Below are 13,502 nucleotides of genomic sequence, written 5' to 3' on the forward strand. Positions count from 1 at the left end.
TGCCGGGTGACTTGAGGGGGGGCACAAAGGGGGGGGGTCACATTGCTGCGACCTGAAAGTCGCATAACTTACGATGCCACTTTGCCGGGTGACTTGAGGGGGGGCACAAAGGGGGGGGTCACAGAGAGGGACACCTGAGCATCTTGTAACTGGAAGATGCTTAGCAAGCAAAAGGGACTGGCCAGCCCAAGAAGGGAGGGGAGAGAGCGCGCCAGCCGGCCCAAGGGGGGAGGGGAGAGAGCGTGCCCGCCGGCCAGCCCAAGGGGGGAGGGGAGCACATCGGGTAGGACGTTCCTGGCAGGATCACCAGCGATTGTACGGAAAGACGTGAATGTAACGACGCCTCGGGATTGGCTCAGTAAAGTGAATGGAAAGCCAGCGATTGGATTCGCATCAAGTGCAACAATGTTACCAACTCCCCCAGATGATTGCTCCTTTCCCCACTTTTGATCCACTTCCTGTCTGGATCTTTTCTCTGAGTGAGGACCCGGGGGGGGGGGGGGGGTGATTCTCTCTCCTGCAAAGACAGCGCCGGGGGAGGAGCTCCAGGCCTAGCACAAAGTTTACTTTTACAGAATCCACATTGGAGCGGCGCAGGCTTCCTCCTCTCCAGATGGTGCCGGGGAGGGGGGAGGCGATCGAATGAAAATATACTTTTCAACTTGTACAATAATGTCTTGTGATCCTAAAAATAGAATGACGCGGGAAAGGGGGGGGAGGGATCCGCGCTCCGAAGGAAACATGTTCAGGGACAGATGTGCTTCCATGCCGGGAGACCGCCGGCCCACGGCCCACCTGCCGTCTATGGAGGACTACAAGTCCCAGCAAGCCTGAAGTTTTCCTGATGTGCCAAGAGTGTGTGTGACTACCCACCGAGGGAAGCCCCGGGGGTGGGGAGGAATTTACAGGGGGGTCAAATGCCCCCCCCCTTCATTCCTCCTGTAATGTAAAAATATATTTCCACCAATCTGGTCCCCCCCCCCCCCCCCACAATATATGGCCATTCTACCCCTTTCCCGACATTTACCACCCCCCCTCCCCTCCCCCAGGGGGCATCTCATCAATACTGACTATATACTCCAGGACTGAGCAGAGCTCACATAACCACAAGAGTGCCGCTCTGTCCTGGAAGAATCTCCCCCTCAGATCTCCGCCATCTACGGGACCGATCGAAAGACTGAGGAACGATTGTTCCACCTTTCCGTCCGCGCAGATCGAAGGATTCCGTTCTTAAGGTAAAGCTCCAAACCCGGAGCGAAGGTCAGAAATGTTACATGGATAAAAAAAAAAAAAAAAAAAAACGCAGATTTCAGAACGTTCGATAATCGCTGTTCAGACCGATATCACAGGGGGGAGGGGCCATTTATAAATACATCAGCCTGGAAATAAAAATCTATATTTATAAAGAAAGATCGCTATTTATAGCAACAAACCTCGGCTGGGGGAAGGGAACAAAAACACCTTGGTGTGCCAGATCGCAGGCGCAATCAGCGCAGACTCCGGCACAAGCGCAGACTCCGGCACAAGCGCAGACTCCGGCACAAGCGCAGACTCCGGCACAAGCGCAGACTCCGGCACAAGCGCAGACTCCGGCACAAGCGCAGACTCCGGCACAAGCGCAGACTACGGCACAAGCGCAGACTCCGGCACAAGCGCAGACTCCGGCACAAGCGCAGACTCCGGCACAAGCGCAGACTCCGGCACAAGCGCAGACTCCGGCACAAGCGCAGACTCCGGCACAAGCGCAGACTCCGGCACAAGCGCAGACTCCGGCACAAGCGCAGACTCCGGCACAAGCGCAGACTCCGGCACAAGCGCAGACTCCGGCACAAGCGCAGACTCCGGCACAAGCGCAGACTCCGGCACAAGCGCAGACTCCGGCACAAGCGCAGACTCCGGCACAAGCGCAGACTCCGGCACAAGCGCAGACTCCGCGTTTGTGATGCCATTATTAATTTCTTGAATCACAAGCACGTAATGCTCCTGGCTCTGTGGCACGATTTGGTACAATGCGCTTCTTTTTGCAGCGTTTTGAACGAGCGTCCCTCCGCTCCAAAAATGATCAACCAAAAAACAAACGAGCAGTCGCTGCAGATTGGAGCCCAAGGCTGCGTTTAGCCCCGGGGGGGGGGGGCATTTGAATTGAGAGTAGAATTTGTCATTGAATACCCCCCCCCATCCCCAAGACAATTTGCACATTTCAATCGCCATTCATTTGAATGACGCCTAAAAAACACGGCGTGGTTCTGGTGAGATAAATCACGTTGCAATCACAGCAAACCACGTCGCATGGAGCTTTCAAGTTGTCATCCAAAAAAAGTTCAGGAGCTTCTTTTGGGGCGACGCGCTTCACACGATGCGATTTGCCACAACTGTAGCGCAACGCGTGCAGCAGAACCGCAATGCATTTTTAGGTACCATTCAAATGAAGATGTGCCATTGGTCATTCACTCATCGTGGGCGGAACTGCGGCAATTCATAATGTCCCGGTGTGACCGCAGCCGCTCTCATAATACGAATGGTATACAGATAGTGAACGATTCTGACCAGGCCATTTTCTGCGATACGGCACTGCATTTATTTAACTGACAATTGCACGGTCGTGCGACGTTTTACCCGAATTGATGTCCTTTTAGCCCCCTCACAAATAGAGAGATTTCTTTTATTGGCATTTCACCACCTCTGTGGTTTTTATTTTTTGCGCTTAAAAAAATAAATAAAAAACACACACACACACACACACACACACACACACTAGTTTAGGCCAAAATATATTCCTCCACTTTAACCAAAAATATCACAATAAGTGAATATGAATTGGTTTGCGCAAAATTTATCACGTCTACAAACTATGGGCTTTAATGAGGCTGTAAACCCTCATGCATCCGATGGGGGCCCCCCCCCATTTACTTACCCGAGCCTCGTATTTCCCTCGGCGGGAACACGCCATCCCTCTCGCCACAGTGTCTATAGACGCAAATGCTGGACTCTGGAGCTTCTCCTAGGGGGTTATACAATGCGGGGGAGGAGCCGCGAGAGCCGAGGGACCCCAGAAGAGGAGGATCGGGGCCACTCTGTGCAAAACCAACTGCACAGTGAAGGCAAGTATATGTTTGATAATCAATCACTAAGGTTTTTATTATTTTTACTATAATGGTGGCGATCATTTCTAAACAGTGACTGTCCTCTATCCCGCTGTTGGGCCCCCCCATCCCCCTGAAGCCACCGTCGGGGGCCCCCCATCCCCCTGAACCCACCGACAGTCCCATTCACTTTAATGGGACGGCTGGTGACACAAGGAGAGGGATGTGGCGGCAGCAGCTGATTGGACGCTCGCTAACACGCGACGCCATAATGGATCTGAGATGACAGGTTCTCTTTAAATATAAGGACTTATTCTTGCTGGTAGTTGGAATCTTTAATTTGCAAACAAAATTAAGGTTTCCTATTTAGAATAATAATCTGTCAGGTTAGTAAAAGAGCGATATCAGAACCGATCCAAAAATCATACAGTTTGTAGTGTACATAGATTTGCAAAAACAATGGGGGGAAAAAAAAGTAATATTCCTGACTTTTGGAATTTTATGGTTACTGTGAAATTGTGTGAATGCATCAGTGCATGTTATCTCAGCTTGGATTCACTGAATACATTTTTGGTAAACTCAAATATTGCAGAATATTCAGCCTCAGGCTTCATAACCAAGCTCCATTTCATGCTGAACAAAATTATTAATGTAGGAAGAAATGCTTAAATGTGCATCCTCATAGGGCGACACTGAATGCATCAGTATACATGTGCCAACGTCTCGATATGTTAGAGAATAAGTCCTAATTGAACTAGAAAAAGACGGACTTTAACCTCTTGACGACCGAGGACGTCCCTGAGACGTCCTCGGCTTTGTGCGGCGATATCTGAATGATGGGGGCAGCTACAGGCAGCATTCAGATATCGCCGTCTTCACCTGCCGATTCTGTGCACAATAAGAACGATTAAAGCGGCGATCCCGACGCTTGATCGTTCTTATAGGCAGCCACCATCCGGTGCTTCTCCCGTGCCATCGGGGGCTCGGAGAGTGAATCGGTCGGCGCTGCTGGAAAGCATAGAGATGACTGGTGACCAGATGGTCACCAGTCATCTCTATGACCGTCGGAGGCCCGGGCGCAATCGCGGAAGTAAACAAAGCCGCAATCGCGGCTGTCGGAATGTGATCAGTGATTTTTTTTTCCACTGATTTCATGCTTCTAAGCCTGGAGGAGAGATGTGGGGGGAGGGGGAGGTCTTATTGACCCCGCCTCTCTCCATAAAGAGGACCTGTCACACTGATTCCTATTACAAGGGATGTTTACATTCCTTGTAATAGGAATAAAAGTGATAAAAAAATAAATAAAAAAAAAACCTTCAAAAGCACCCCTGTCCCCGTTATCTCGTGCGCAGAAGCAAACACGCATGCAAGTCCCGCCCACATATGTAAACGCCGTTCAAACCCCACATGCAAGGTATCGCTGCGTGCGTTAGAGCGGGTGCAACAATTCTAGCACTAGACCTCCTCTGAAACTTGAAAATAGTAACCTGTAAAAAAATGTCAAAACTTCACCTATGGAGATTTTTTAAGTACAGAAGTTTGGCGCCATTCCATGAGTGTGCGCAATTTTAAAGCGTGAAATGTTAGGTATCTATTTACTCGGCGTAACATCATCTTTCACATTATACAAAAATATTGGTGCTAATTTTACTGTTTTGTTATTTTTTTAATTCACGAAACTGTATGTATATGTATATGTATTTATATATATATATAAAATCTATAGATATTTATTGTAGAACATTGTAAAATACATTCAAAGATAATAGTATAATCATCAAAAATGTGACCCCGACAAGTACTATAATCACTTCCACAAAGTTATAACAGTCTAGGTACAAATATGAGAAAATTATATATATATATATATCTCCCTGAACATGGGTCCAATATGTAGGATTTTATGTTTGCATGATGATGATTATACAATGTATTGAATGTTTATACAAATGTTCTACAATAAATATCTATAGATTTTTAGATTTATGACCCCGTGTGCCATTTAAGGCCCGTCTTTTTCTACTTCAATTCGGATTTATTCTCAAAATTATTAATGCATCTTAAACAGAACACTCTTTAGATTTTTACTTCAATCTATTTTAATAAAATGTTTTTGGATAAAAACAAAAATATTTATATCCACCCTCCAATAACGGGACGCGGCGCACTCCACGGATCCGGATGTTGTGGGAAATCGGATTTTGCGACGATTGGCGCTCGGATCGGTGGGTGTCAGGCGGTAACGATCGGACCCCCCTGTCAGTTTATTCTAGAATACATAATTGGCTCTGTGAAGCTGCACAGAGCTGACTAACCGCTTGGCAGGTTGTACCCGGCTTGGCATCCCCGGCTTCATTCACAGAGAAGTGGCAGACGACTCCCATCAGAGAGTATGGGGGGGGCGCAACATACAGCCGTTTACCAGGAAGGAACTACAAGTCCCAGCAAGCTGCAGGTCTCAGGTGGGTCCTCCATACAGAGACCCCTATAGATGTGCAGCCTGTCAGACACCCAGAAGATCAGGAGTCAGTTTTCAGACATCAGGGATATGATGGGGGTTGTAATTAGGGGGGGGGGGTGCAGGATTCAGGTGGGGGGGGGGGATCTCGCAGGTCTCCACCCTCCTGTCAGTCCGACGCCTCACATCACAGCAAACACTTTTTTTAAAGGAGCTTGTAGGGAGTTTTTGCTTTGATGTCCAACCATTTCCACCTTGTACCGACCCCCCCCCCCCCCACCTTCCCTCCCCACCCCCCACCAGCAGGTACATTGCTCCCGGGATTATCAGGATTTACACACCGGATACACATCAGAGCGATGAGGAGAGTCCGGCAATGGAGCCGATAATTCCAGGATTTCATTATCCCACCAATCACCCGCAAATCAATGAGCTGTACACAAGGTGCCGGGAGGAGGAAGCTGTGATGGGTCAGTAATCTGAATATAAGGTGCGGGGGAGGAGGAAGCAGTGATGGATTATCAGGTGACATCGCCTTGTCATGTTGTAGAGGAGGAAGCAGCGATGGATCAGTAATCTGTATATAAGGTGCGGGGTAGGAGGAAGCAGTGATGGTTAGGTAACTATCAGGTGACACCGTCTTGTCTGGGTGTAGAGGAGGAAGTGGTGATGGATCAGTAATCTGTATATAAGGTGCGCAGGAGGAGGAAGCAGTGATGGATCAGAAATCTGTATATAAGGTGCGGGGAGGAGGAAGCAGTGATGGATCAGTAATCTGTATATAAGGTGCGCAGGAGAAAGCCGTGATGGGTGATCAGGTGACATTGTCTTGTCTGGGTGTAGAGATGGAAGCTGTGATAGTGGAGGAGGAAGCAGTGCCGGATCAGGAAGCTCTGTGGTAGAGATCAATGAGTGTCTTGTGGGATAGGAGGAGGAAGTCGCACTGTATGAGGAATAAGGGGAATATATTGGACACGGTAACAGGTTTCGGGTAGCAGATTGATGGCGCCGGTTGGTGAGGGATATTCATGGTGTACTGATGGTGTCTCCGGGGAGCGGGTGGGGTCATCGGGACGAGGAAGAAGATTGGTCGGTGAGCAGAATAATCTCGGGATGGGAAAACAATCTTCAGGTCCGGAATAAAAGCCCCGCCCACACATTTCAGGATCCGGCTTTATCCCAATCAATGTGACATCAGGCAAACGCGTTTCACCTCCAACGCTACAAAGACTCCGAGTATCAGAATGAGATTCCCGGGAAAAGATCCTCCTCTTCTCGGCCAATCGGATTTCACCTTTTACATTCCAGGTCACATGTCTGCCCGACAAGTGCGGCTCCAGAAAAGGGAAGACTCGAGATGTGACTCAGCAATCGTCATTACATATCAGCCAATCAGAGCGCAGAGATGCTGAAAACAAACATTGTAGAAGGAAGACGCCTGCTGGAGGGAAACCCGTTGTAGCAGAAGAAGGCGAATCCACTGTAGAGATGTCACCCAGAGAGCCCCCTGCCGGCCCCAGGGCCCACCCCCAGGGTCTCCACTTGCCCCTGAGATTCTCCCCCAGTGTCCTTCCCCTTGGACCCCACCCATGGCCTCCACCTACCCGTGTCCTTAACCTAGGGACACTGCCCCAGGTCCCTACACCTGCCCCAGCTTACTCCCCCAGGACCCCGTCACCCCTACTACCCCAGTGTAGTTCCCCAGGGCCCTACATCTGCCCGTGTCACTCCCCTAGACCCCGTCCCCCACCTGCCCCAGCCTCTTACCCCTGACCCCACGGTCCTCCCCCAGGCCCCAACTGCTTGTCCCAGCATCGCTCTCCCCCCGGCCCCTACTGTCTGTCCCAGGGTCTCTCCCCTCCACCTGCCCCTAGCTTTGCCCCCCCAGCCCCTCCACCTGCCCCTAGTCTCCCCCCAGCGTCGCTTCCCCCCCCCACATGGCTTCTCACAAACTGCAAACAGGACTTCTTATGTCTTTCTTCCTCCAATGTCTTTCTTCTTGTCACTCTTCCATAAAGGGCAGATTTGTGGAGAGACCACTAATAGTTGTCCTGTGGACAGATTCTCCCCCCTGAGCTGTGCAGCTCCTCCAGAGTTACCATGGGCCTCTTGGCTGCTTCTCTGATGAATGCTCTCCTTTCCCGGCCCGGTCAGTTTAGGTGGACGGCCGTGTCTTGGTAGGTTTGCGGTTGTCCCATACTCTTTCCATTTTCCGATGATGGATTGAACAGAAGCTCCGTGAGATCTTCAAAGCTTGGGAGATTTTTTATAACCCAACCCTGCTTTATACTTCTCCACAACTTTATCCCTGACCTGTGTGGTGTGTTCCTCAGCCTTCATGATGCTGTTTGTTCACTAAGGTTCTCTAACAAACCTCTGAGGGCTTCACAGAACAGCCGTATTTATACTGAGATTACATGACACACAGGTGGACTCTATTATATCTCTACATTTATTCTGTATGGGAAGATCCACCAAATGGATACAAATTAGATCACTACATTGGTGCCGTGACCCGGATTCCTTCATATGAGCCATTATTAGGAGTCACTAATTAGATCCCTACACCAATCAGGTGACTTCTGAAGGTAATTGGTTCCCCTAGATTTTAGTTATCAGAGTAAAGGGGGCGGAATACAAATGCCCCGCCCCCTCCCCCCCACACTTTTCACAGATTTATTTGTATCATTTTCCTTCCACTTCACAATTATGTGACACTTTGTGCTCCCAATAAAAGACATTTCTGGATGTAACACTATGTGGGGAATTTCAAGGGGTATGAATACTTTATAAGGCACTGTGTGTATATATATATATATAATCCCCCCCCCCCCCAGAAAACTAATCATTGCAGATCCTACACAGAGGACACTCAGCGGGTACAATGTATCCATCCATCCCATCCATCTGATTCGCTGGAGGAGGAGACACATTTGTTACAATTGTAGCAACCAAATAAGTGAAGTAAAATAGAAGAATCTTCTTCCAGCACTGAGCTTTGCTGCAATATCTTCTCCCAGCAATAGGAGGATGTACTCAGTGCCCCCCCCCCATATATACAAGGAATGTCACTATACAGCAATCAGTGCCCCCCCTATATACAAGGACTGTCATACAGCAATCAGTGCCCCCCCCCCTATATACAAGGAATGTCACTATACAGCAATCAGTGCCCCCCCTATATACAAGGACTGTCATACAGCAATCAGTGCCCCCCCCTATATACAAGGAATGTCACTATACAGCAATCAGTGCCCCCCCCCTATATACAAGGAATGTCACTATACAGCAATCAGTGCCCCCCCCTATATACAAGGAATGTCACTATACAGCAATCAGTGCCCCCCCTATATACAAGGAATGTCATTATACAGCAATCAGTCCCCCCCCCTATATACAAGGAATGTCACTATACAGCAATCAGTGCCCCCCCCCTATATACAAGGAATGTCACTATACAGCAATCAGTGCCCCCCCCTATATACAAGGAATGTCACTATACAGCAATCAGTGCCCCCCCCTATATACAAGGAATGTCATTATACAGCAATCAGTGCCCCCCCTATATACAAGGAATGTCATTATACAGCAATCAGTGCCCCCCCCTATATACAAGGAATGTCACTATACAGCAATCAGTGCCCCCCCCCTATATACAAGGAATGTCACTATACAGCAATCAGTGCCCCCCCCTATATACAAGGAATGTCACTATACAGCAATCAGTGCCCCCCCCTATATACAAGGAATGTCATTATACAGCAATCAGTGCCCCCCCTATATACAAGGAATGTCATTATACAGCAATCAGTGCCCCCCTATATACAAGGAATGTCATTATACAGCAGTGCCCCCCCCTATATACAAGGAATGTCATTATACAGCAGTGCCCCCCCCCCCTATATACAAGGAATGTCATTATACAGCAGTGCCCCCCCCCTATATACAAGGAATGTCATTATACAGCAATCAGTGCCCCCCCCCTATAAACAAGGAATGTCATTATACAGCAATCAGTGCCCCCCCCCCTATATACAAGGAATGTCATTATACAGCAATCAGTGCCCCCCCCCCTATATACAAGGAATGTCATTATACAGCAATCAGTGCCCCCCCCCCTATATACAAGGAATGTCATTATACAGCAATCAGTGCCCCCCCTATATACAAGGACTGTCATTATACAGCAAACAGTGCCCCCCCCCTATATACAAGGAATGTCATTATACAGCAATCAGTGCCCCCCCCCCATACAATGGAGAGATAAGGTATAGGAGAATATAGAGCGGCTACAATACAGGTGACTATTAGTGATCACCAAGTGCCAACATCCCATACAGACTGCGCCCCCTACAGGGCATATAACACACTGCCCCCCCATAGGGTATATACTATATGGATTGCCCCCAGCCTGTCAATGTTTCATCCAGTGGGAGGCGCTGAAGATAACGGATACCAAAGACAATGAGGCACCCAACACACACACACACACACACACACACACACACACACACACACATCACTAGATCTACATTGTACAGATCCGGTACCAGAGCAGAGCCCCCCCCCCAATCACCAGAGCGGGGAGCCCCAATCACCAGATCCACATTGCAGCAATGACTGATGAAGATACAATGTATACTGACATAGTGGAAGATTATTCAGAGACCGGCGAGTCCCGACACTCAATACAATGTAACACAGGGAGACATGGACACAGAATGTCCAACCAGGGCCCCCCCCATACCCCGAGTTAGACATTGCAGGTCAGGGCCCCCCCATATCCTGAGATGTAAATTGCAGTTCAGGGGGCCCTACATACATTGCATCAGTCAGGGGGTCCCCCCCCATACCCCAAGACGTACATTGCAACCAAGGCCCCCCCCATACATTGCATCAGTTGGGGGGGTCATGCATTGTATTGGTTGGTGATAAGGGGGGTCATACATTATATTATTCAGTGATGGGGGGGGGGTCATGCATTGTATTGGTTGGTGATAAGGGGGGGGGCATACATTATGACAGTCATGATGGGGGGGGACATACATTATATTATTCAGTGATGGGGGGGGGGGGGGTCATGCATTGTATTGGTTGGTGATAAGGGGGGGGGGGCATACATTATGACAGTCATGATGGGGGGGGACATACATTATATTATTCAGTGATGGGGGGGTCATACATTATATTATTCATGGATGGGGGTTGTATGGACACTGCAGGGAGATGGGGGGCCCCGCACACCTGTTATGGGGGGGTCCCCAGGAATGGAGGGGGGCCGGGCCCCCCCCTCACACACACACCCCTTCCCCCAGGTACCTACCTGTCTCCTGCTCCCCCGCTCTCCCGGCTCCCCTCCGCTCCATTCCCCGGTACAGCTCCGGCTCAGCTCCTCATCAGCCGCTCGGCTCCTCTCTGTGTCCCCCTCCTCCCCGCACTGCCTCCTTATATGGGCCGCACAGCATGCCGGTCTTTGTAGTTCTGGGCGGAGCTCCGGCCAGTCAGCGCAATGCGACATCTCTCCGCCCCGGACTACATCTCCCATCACCCCCCGCGGCCGGTTCGGGGCTCAGCGGACAGAACGCAGCCCGTTACTCCAAGGATAAGAGAACTTTTCCCGGCCTCTGATTGGGGGGCTGAGACGTGACGTCAGCGAGCAATCTCTGCAAGAAGTTTAACGTGCTGAAGAGGGGGGGCAGAATAATATATGGGGGTCAGGGGCAGAATAATATATGGGGGGCAGGGGCAGAATGAAATATGGGGGGGGGGTGAAATGTAGCGAGCTGGAGGGGGGGCAGAATAATATATGGGGGTCAGGGGCAGAATAATATATGGGGGTCAGGGGCAGAATAATATATGGGGGTCAGGGGCAGAATGAAATAGGGGGGGGGTGAAATGTAAAATGGGAGAAGAAGGGGGGGGTGAAATGTAGCGGGGGGGGGGGGGCAGAATGAAGGATTGGGGAAGTAATATGGGGGGGGGTGGGACAGAATAAAATATGGGAGTCGGGGCAGAATGAAATATAGGGGGGGCAGAATGAAATATGGAGGGGGGTCAGGGGGCATAATGAAATATGAGAGGCAGAATGAAATAAGGGGGGTCAGGGGGCAAAATAAAATATGGGGGCAGGAGGGGGGGCAGAATGAAAAATATGGGGGGCATGGGTCAGAATAAAATATGGGGGGCAGAGGGCAGAATGAAATGTAGGAGACAGGATGAAATATTGGGGGGCGGGTCGGAATAAAATATAGGGGCAGAAGGGGGGGGGGTCAGGGGGCAAATAAAAGAAGGGGGTCAGAGGACAGAATAAAATATGAAGGGCAGGAGGTGAGTTAGGGGTCAGAATGAAATATTGGGGGCAAAAGGGGGGTGAGGGGGCAGGATGAAATATGGGCAGCAGGGGGGCGTGGGTCAGAATGAAATATAGGGGGCAGGAGTAAATATAGGGGTAGGAGGAGAGCAGGATATGGAGGGGATGTGGGTCAGAATACGATATTGGGGGGGGGGGGATCAGGGGGCAGAATGAAATATTAGGGGCAGGAGGGGGAGTCAGGATGAAATATGGGGGAGCGGGTCAGAATAAAATAGGGGGCAGAGTAAAACATGGGGGGCAGGAAGGGGGTCAGGGGGCAGAATGAAATATGGGGGCAGGAGGGGAGTCAAGGGTCAAAATGAAATATGGGGGGCAGGATGAAATATGAGGGCAGGAGAGGGGGGCAGGATGAAATATGAGGGCAGGATGAAATATGGGTAGAAGGAGGGAAGTCAAGGGACAGAATAACATATGGGGGGGGGGTCGAGAGGCAGAATGAAATATGGGGGGCAGGAAGGGGGTCAGGGGGCAGAATGAAATATGGGGGGCAGGATGAAATATGAGGGCAGGTGAGGGGGGCAGGATGAAATATGGGGAGAAGGAGGGGAGTCAAGGGACAGAATAATATATAGGGGGGGTCGAGGGGCAGAATGAAATATGGGGGCAGGAGGGGGGTGCAGGAGGAATATGGGGGGCAGAGTGGAGGATGGGGAAATTTAGGGCAGTCCAGGTGGGCAAAGTGGGTGATGGGGAGTCCAGGGAGGCAGGAAGGGAGTCCAGAGTGGAGGATGTGGAAATATGAGGGGTGGGGGAGTCTAGGGGGCAGAGTGGGGGGATGGTGTTAATATTGGGGTGCAGGAGGGGGATGTGAGAGTATGGCGGGCAGGTGGGGGGAGTCCAGGGTGGTATAATGGAGGATGGGCACTAGTAGTTTCCTGTACATTGTATTAGATTCACCACCATCCCCCATCTGATGCTGATGACCCCCCTTCATAAAGAGGACCTGTCACGCCCCATTCTTATTACATGGGGTTGTTTAGATTCCTTGTAATAGGAATAAAAGTGATTAAAAATATATATATATTAAAGGGAAAATGTGTAAAAAAAAAATAATAATAAAAAATAAATGTCAAGGGAAAGTGTAAAAATAACAAAAAAATTAAATAAACAATAATAAAAAAAAAAAAAAGTAAAGCGCTCCATCGCTCTGCGCTCGCACGCAGAAGCGAATGTAACCGGCATTCAAACCACACATGTGAGGTATCGCTGCGAATGACAGAGCAAGAGCGAGAATTCTAGCGCTAGACCTCCTCTGCAACTCTAAACTGGTAACGTGTTATAAAAATGAAAAACGTCACCTATGGAGATTTTTCAGTACGGAAGTTTGGAGCCATTCCACGAGCGTGCGCAATTTTAAAGCGTGACATGTTCGGCATCTATTTACTCGGCGTAACGTCCTTTTTTATATTATACAAAAAGATTGGGCCAACTTTACTGATTTGTTTTTTGTTTTATATTCATGAAAGCGTTTTTTTTTTTCTAAAAATTTGAAAAATGCTGCGCAAATACCATGTGACGTAAAATATTGAAACGACCGCCATTTTATTCTCTAGGGTCTCTGCTAATATATATATATATATATAAAATG

At 49.4% G+C, this 13,502-nt stretch overlaps 1 protein-coding gene across 8 annotated transcripts in view; it reads right to left on the bottom strand.

The window, feature by feature from the left end:
* Positions 1–10,948, bottom strand: part of ITPR1 (inositol 1,4,5-trisphosphate receptor type 1) — a 208,280-nt gene extending 197,332 nt beyond the window's left edge. For all 8 annotated transcript variants that reach the window (XM_040358648.1, XM_040358650.1, XM_040358649.1 and 5 more), the window contains exon 1: positions 10,865–10,948. The gene's annotated coding sequence lies outside the window, so the exon portion shown is untranslated. The remainder of the gene's footprint in view (positions 1–10,864) is intronic.
* Between the last annotated feature and the right edge of the window lie 2,554 nt (positions 10,949–13,502).

This window comes from Rana temporaria, chromosome 7, assembly GCF_905171775.1.
Source record: "Rana temporaria chromosome 7, aRanTem1.1, whole genome shotgun sequence".
In the NCBI taxonomy this organism is placed as follows: domain Eukaryota; kingdom Metazoa; phylum Chordata; class Amphibia; order Anura; family Ranidae; genus Rana; species Rana temporaria.